Source organism: Zeugodacus cucurbitae, unplaced genomic scaffold (genome assembly GCF_028554725.1).
Source record: "Zeugodacus cucurbitae isolate PBARC_wt_2022May unplaced genomic scaffold, idZeuCucr1.2 ctg00000225.1, whole genome shotgun sequence".
Taxonomy (NCBI): domain Eukaryota; kingdom Metazoa; phylum Arthropoda; class Insecta; order Diptera; family Tephritidae; genus Zeugodacus; species Zeugodacus cucurbitae.
The window spans coordinates 12,501-20,000 of NW_026530863.1; the positions used below are offsets into that span (position 1 = coordinate 12,501).

Consider the following 7,500-nt stretch of genomic DNA (forward strand, 5'->3'; position numbering starts at 1 on the left):
CATTTAAAGTTTGAGAATAGGTTAAGGTCGTTTCGACCCTAAGGCCTCTAATCATTCGCTTTACCAGATAAGATTATTTTACATAATATTTAAATGCACCAGCTATCCTGAGGGAAACTTCGGAGGGAACCAGCTACTAGATGGTTCGATTGGTCTTTCGCCCCTATACTCAATTCTGACAATCGATTTGCACGTCAGAACTGTTTCGGTCTTCCATCAGGGTTTCCCCTGACTTCAACCTGATCAAGTATAGTTCACCATCTTTCGGGTCACAGCATATATGCTCAAGGTACGCTCCAGTTAGAGGTATAAATAATAATAAATTATCATTATACATAACTATATGGAACGCCCCGGGATTGAATTAATAGTAAAATATTTCACTAAAAATTAATCCCATTATATAAAAGTTAAGTTAATTTCGCCATTAGGTTTAATATAACCCAATGACTTGCACATATGTTAGACTCCTTGGTCCGTGTTTCAAGACGGGTCCCGAAGGTATCCTGAATCTTTCGCATTGTTAATCATATAAATGCATACAATTAATATTAAAATCAATGATAATAATATTATTGTAAAATTCAAAAGAATTTAAGCATTATATATGTAAAATCTATCAACACTTTATCAAATCATCAGTATTTATTCTATGTTAATAAGCTAAAAGCAAATTAATTTGAATAAACTTAACACCAATGATCTTTTGATAAATATTTTATTATGTTAATAGATTACAATGTCCTTATATGAAAAAAATGCACACTATTACTATAATATTATAAATATCACAGTTATAATGATGAATTTTTCATAATGGATATTCAGGTTCATCGGGCTTAACCTCTAAGCAGTTTCACGTACTATTTAACTCTCTATTCAGAGTTCTTTTCAACTTTCCCTCACGGTACTTGTTTACTATCGGTCTCATGGTTATATTTAGTTTTAGATGGAGTTTACCACCCACTTAGTGCTGCACTATCAAGCAACACGACTCTTTGGAAATATCTTTCTAGTAATCATTAACGTTATACGGGCCTGGCACCCTCTATGGGTAAATGGCCTCATTTAAGAAGGACTTAAATCGTTAATTTCTCATACTAGATATTAAGATATTCCATACACTGCATCTCACATTTGCCATATAGACAAAGTGACTTAGTGCTGAACTATTTTCTTTTCGCTCGCCGCTACTAAGAAAATCCTTGTTAGTTTCTTTTCCTCCCCTCATTAATATGCTTAAATTCAGGGGGTAGTCCCATATGAGTTGAGGTTGTATAAAAATATTTATATTTATTTTATATTTTAGCTTTTTGCTATTTTAAAGAAACATACATAATTATTTCTTAACACCAATATAATTTTCTTAATAATAAATATTCAATCTTTTCATCCCGTACTACTTACTTCATTATAACAACAATATTATTTTCTTGGTTTTTTACATTTAAGGCAATCCTAGAATAAAATAATATTTTATGCTAGACGTTCCTCTAAATGTATATATTATTTGAAATAATAATATTGAAATTTTATTGTTTTTGGGAATACTAAGATTCTTATTTATTATAAAATTTCGTTCAAATATGAGGTGTTCAAGAATATATTTTCTATATTTCTTTTTATGCTATTAATATTATGGATTGAAAAATACAATCCAGTAATATACCATGTGCTTAAATTCTTTTAATTGACTAAAAGAATAAGCAACTAATTTAGCATAGTCTTACAACCCTCAACCATATGTAGTCCAAGCAGCACTTTAAAATTAATTAAAGTACATAACAGCATGGACTGCAATATGCGTTCAAAATGTCGATGTTCATGTGTCCTGCAGTTCACACGATGACGCACAGTTAGCTGCGTTCTTCATCGACCCATGAGCCGAGTGATCCACCGCTTAGAGTGATAATTTTTTGTTTATTTTAATTTAACGTCAAGAGTTTTTAATTTATTGAAAGAATAACATTTCGTTTTCGTATATAATATATAAATTATTTTAAAACATCTTTCAATAAATTGTAATTTTCAACCCAAACATTTACAAGTTGCGCATGTCTTAGTCCAACAAAAACAGTAATTCCTTTTTTATTACATTTTATTTAATTTCTATATATTTTTAAGGAATTACACGTTAATGAGAACAAATTAACTTATCATTTATATTATTTTTATAAATAATAAGTACAACTATATATGTTTAAAGGTTTGTTGCGTTCAAATACAATGTATGCGATATAATTTTCATTATACTACAATACAAGGAGTAAAAAAAAAAAGAAAAAAAAGAAAAACATTCAAATAAATGAATGAAAAGAAAAAAAAGAAAATAATTTTTCTTTTTTATTCTTTTTTTGTTTGTTTGTTTGTTTGTTTGTTTGTTTGTTTTTTTATAATATTTACGGATAGGAACACAATAATGATCCTTCCGCAGGTTCACCTACGGAAACCTTGTTACGACTTTTACTTCCTCTAAATAATCAAGTTCGGTCAACTTTTGCGAAACAACCGTGAAACACAAGGCGTCACAGTGATCACGTCCGGAGACCTCACTAAATAATTCAATCGGTAGTAGCGACGGGCGGTGTGTACAAAGGGCAGGGACGTAATCAATGCGAGTTAATGACTCACACTTACTGGGAATTCCAAGTTCATGTGAACAGTTTCAGTTCACAATCCCAAGCATGAAAGTGGTTCAGCGGTTTACCCGGACCTCTCGGTCTAGGAAATACACGTTGATACTTTCATTGTAGCGCGCGTGCAGCCCAGGACATCTAAGGGCATCACAGACCTGTTATTGCTCAATCTCGTTACTGCTAGACGCAATTTGTCCATTTAAGAAGCTAGTGTCCTTATAATGGGACAAACCAACAGGTACGGCTCCACTTATATAAACACATTCAAACACTTGCACATTCAAGATGAACTCATGAATGAAGGCTATATAAGCTTCAACACCATAATCCTGAAAGCATCTATTTAATATATTTGAGTCTCGTTCGTTATCGGAATTAACCAGACAAATCACTCCACGAACTAAGAACGGCCATGCACCACCACCCATAGATTCGAGAAAGAGCTATCAATCTGTCTTACACGCTTATGTTCGGACCTGGTAAGTTTTCCCGTGTTGAGTCAAATTAAGCCGCAGGCTCCACTCCTGGTGGTGCCCTTCCGTCAATTCCTTTAAGTTTCAGCTTTGCAACCATACTTCCCCCGGAGCCCAAAAGCTTTGGTTTCCCGGGAAGCGACTGAGAGAGCCATAGTAGTAGCTACACCCAATTGCTAGCTGGCATCGTTTATGGTTAGAACTAGGGCGGTATCTGATCGCCTTCGAACCTCTAACTTTCGTTCTTGATTAATGAAAACATCTTTGGCAAATGCTTTCGCTTAAGTTAGTCTTACGACGGTCCAAGAATTTCACCTCTCGCGTCGTAATACTAATGCCCCCAAACTGCTTCTATTAATCATTACCTCTTGATCTAAAAACCAATGAAAGTAGAACAGAGGTCTTATTTCATTATTCCATGCACAAAATATTCAGGCATTTGGAGCCTGCTTTAAGCACTCTAATTTGTTCAAAGTAATTGTACCGGCCCACAACAACACTCGATGAAGAGCACTGAAGCAGGTTTAAATAGGAGGAATATATAAAAAATACATTGTATTAATTACATATAAGAACTCCACCGGTAATACGCTTGCATACATAAGGTAATGTACATACCACAATTATAGCTGTACTACCCGTATGAAGCACAAATTCAACTACGAACGTTTTAACCGCAACAACTTTAATATACGCTATTGGAGCTGGAATTACCGCGGCTGCTGGCACCAGACTTGCCCTCCAATAGGTCCTTGTTAAAGGATTTAAAGTGTACTCATTCCAATTACAGGGCCTCGGATATGAGTCCTGTATTGTTATTTTTCGTCACTACCTCCCCGAACTGGGAGTGGGTAATTTACGCGCCTGCTGCCTTCCTTAGATGTGGTAGCCGTTTCTCAGGCTCCCTCTCCGGAATCGAACCCTGATTCCCCGTTACCCGTTGCAACCATGGTAGTCCTAGATACTACCATCAAAAGTTGATAGGGCAGACATTTGAAAGATCTGTCGTCGGTACGAGACCATACGATCTGCAAGTTATCTAGAGTTCAACCAATATAACGATCTTACGATCGCTTGGTTTTAGCCTAATAAAAGCACACGTTCCAAAAGGTCCGTGTTTATTTTGCATGTATTAGCTCTAGAATTACCACAGTTATCCAAGTAACTGTTAACGATCTATGGAACCATAACTGATATAATGAGCCTTTTGCGGTTTCACTTTTAATTTGTTTGTACTTAGACATGCATGGCTTAATCTTTGAGACAAGCATATAACTACTGGCAGGATCAACCAGAATAATATTTTTTATTCATTTATATAATATTTTTTATACTATATAAATTTTTATAATGATATTTTCAATATTTGAAAATTAAGTACACGACATATACACAATGCAAAGGAGAACGAAATCGCGACAATAAATAATTATGAAATTTCTTCTACTATGGTCGGATTAAATAATTTACTTCATGTCATTTAAATTTCATATTATTGTATTATTTATTGCGGTCTTATTCGGACTTTGAGACTGTGTATCTTATCGTGAGAAAGAATTTTCGTTCTCTATACATATATAATATAATTATTAATGTAAGGACGATGTTTCTTCTTGTATTTGTTAAACTTTCAAATAATATCATTTTTTATACATTTTACTTTATTTCAATGCATATAGTGTATATATCTTTTTTTAAGAGTATATACGTTTTTCTTTTGATTTGAAATTAATAATTTCAATTCAATTATTTTTCATTTTATTTCATATATGATATGAAAGTATTCGAGCGTAATAATATAAATATTTAACTTTATTGAATTTTATTCTTTACCCACATATATTTTATGTGAATAGAAGAACAAACCCCAAAAAAAGTTAAATTAAAAAAAAAACGACTACATTATGTTAGGTATAGAAGAATAATCTCAATTAATAACATTTCATTATTAACAAAATTATTTCTATTTAAACCAACTGTAGCAAACCAGGAATAAATTTTTTTGCTCTCATTTATATATTACACTTAAATACTTTTATAAATATATGAAAATAATTTTCATATAAGTACTAAGTATGCAATTTCATACAAGTATTAAAATTTTCATACAAGTACTAATGTTGAAGTTTCATACAACATATATGTTTTCTGCCACGTACACCTCACCAACCGGAAATCGTATGGAGAAAATCTTTTTAACCATATAAAAGTTTTAAATTCATATATATACAAGTAATTTATATCATTTTCTATGAGCATTATGCTTATAAGAAATATTACAACATCAAAAATAGCTTAACATTTATTTTTTTTTTTAAATTTTTTGTACTTATATGAAAATTATTTAGTTGTATGAATTCATACACTTAGTACTTATATGAAAATTAGTATCTATATGAAAATTAATTAGTATTTATATGAAATTTATTAAGTATCTATATGAAAATTATTTAGTATTTATATGAAAATTATTTACTTGTATGAATTCATAAACTTAGTATCTATATGAAAATTATTTAGTATTTATATGAAAATTTTTTACTTGTATGAATTCATAAACTTAGTATCTATATGAAAATTATTTAGTATTTATATGAAAATTTTTAACTTGTATGAATTCATTAACTTAGTATCTATATGAAAATTATTTAGTATTTATATGAAAATTTTTAACTTGTATGAATTCATTAACTTAGTATCTATATGAAAATTATTTAGTATTTATATGAAAATTATTTACTTGTATGAATTCATAAACTTAGTATCTATATGAAAATTATTTAGTATTTATATGAAAATTTTTAACTTGTATGAATTCATTAACTTAGTATCTATATGAAAATTATTTAGTATTTATATGAAAATTTTTAACTTGTATGAATTCATTAACTTAGTATCTATATGAAAATTATTTAGTATTTATATGAAAATTTTTAACTTGTATGAATTCATTAACTTAGTATCTATATGAAAATTATTTAGTATTTATATGAAAATTATTTACTTGTATGAATTCATAAACTTAGTATCTATATGAAAATTATTTAGTATTTATATGAAAATTTTTTACTTGTATGAATTCATAAACTTAGTATCTATATGAAAATTATTTAGTATTTATATGAAAATTTTTAACTTGTATGAATTCATAAACTTAGTATCTATATGAAAATTATTTAGTATTTATATGAAAATTTTTTACTTGTATGAATTCATAAACTTAGTATCTATATGAAAATTATTTAGTATTTATATGAACATTTTTTACTTGTATGAATTCATAAACTTAGTATCTATATGAAAATTATTTAGTATTTATATGAAAATTTTTAACTTGTATGAATTCATTAACTTAGTATCTATATGAAAATTATTTAGTATTTATATGAAAATTTTTTACTTGTATGAATTCATAAACTTAGTATCTATATGAAAATTATTTAGTATTTATATGAAAATTTTTAACTTGTATGAATTCATTAACTTAGTATCTATATGAAAATTAATTAGTATTTATATGAAATTTATTAAGTATCTATATGAAAATTATTTAGTATTTATATGAAAATTATTTACTTGTATGAATTCATAAACTTAGTATCTATATGAAAATTATTTAGTATTTATATGAAAATTTTTTACTTGTATGAATTCATAAACTTAGTATCTATATGAAAATTATTTAGTATTTATATGAAAATTTTTAACTTGTATGAATTCATTAACTTAGTATCTATATGAAAATTATTTAGTATTTATATGAAAATTTTTAACTTGTATGAATTCATTAACTTAGTATCTATATGAAAATTATTTAGTATTTATATGAAAATTATTTACTTGTATGAATTCATAAACTTAGTATCTATATGAAAATTATTTAGTATTTATATGAAATTTTTTTACTTGTATGAACGTGGTTTCGGCGTTTTGGCTCTTTATATGGGGTTTCGGCTCTTCGCAAATAGGGACAGATGTGGATTTGTTTTAACGTATGTACCTGCCTGTGAAGGCCTTACCATACGTGTATTCAAAAACACAAATGGATTAATACAATGCGTCAATCAGCGCCCTGTATTTGTAGCTATGCACACTTCCAGTACCAATTGGCGTGTGGTATGGACACACTTATGCCACCTTGGTAGGGCCGAGGCCCATCTAAAACCTCTGCCGTACTTTGGGTCCGGCACCCGGTTGGTTGCAACTCCACACCGAGAAGCCAAAAGCCCTCTGCCTGCATTTAGGTTTTGAAACCACAGCCACCACGATACTCCCCGAAGGGCCGTAACCCAACGAGCAGGCGGAAACCGAAGCCTCCTGGGCTCCTGCTCCCCGTGGCACCGAGTAGGAATCTCCTGAATTCCTTTTTGCGCGTCACTAATAAGATGACG

The 7,500-nt window shown here is 29.9% G+C and overlaps 3 non-coding genes across 3 annotated transcripts in view; all 3 read right to left on the minus strand.

Moving 5' to 3' along the window:
• LOC128924040 (large subunit ribosomal RNA) overlaps window positions 1-1,276 on the minus strand; it is a 3,984-nt gene extending 2,708 nt beyond the window's left edge. The window contains exon 1 of the ribosomal RNA XR_008472741.1: window positions 1-1,276. This exon is cut by the window's left edge and continues 2,708 nt beyond it. This is a non-coding gene — a ribosomal RNA (large subunit ribosomal RNA).
• A 453-nt stretch (window positions 1,277-1,729) lies between these two features.
• LOC128924042 (5.8S ribosomal RNA) lies at window positions 1,730-1,908 on the minus strand. Its single transcript, XR_008472743.1, has one exon. It is a non-coding gene; the product is annotated as a 5.8S ribosomal RNA (ribosomal RNA).
• Window positions 1,909-2,417: 509 nt separating this feature from the next.
• Window positions 2,418-4,407, minus strand: LOC128924045 (small subunit ribosomal RNA). Its single transcript, XR_008472746.1, has one exon. It is a non-coding gene; the product is annotated as a small subunit ribosomal RNA (ribosomal RNA).
• Window positions 4,408-7,500: the final 3,093 nt, after the last annotated feature.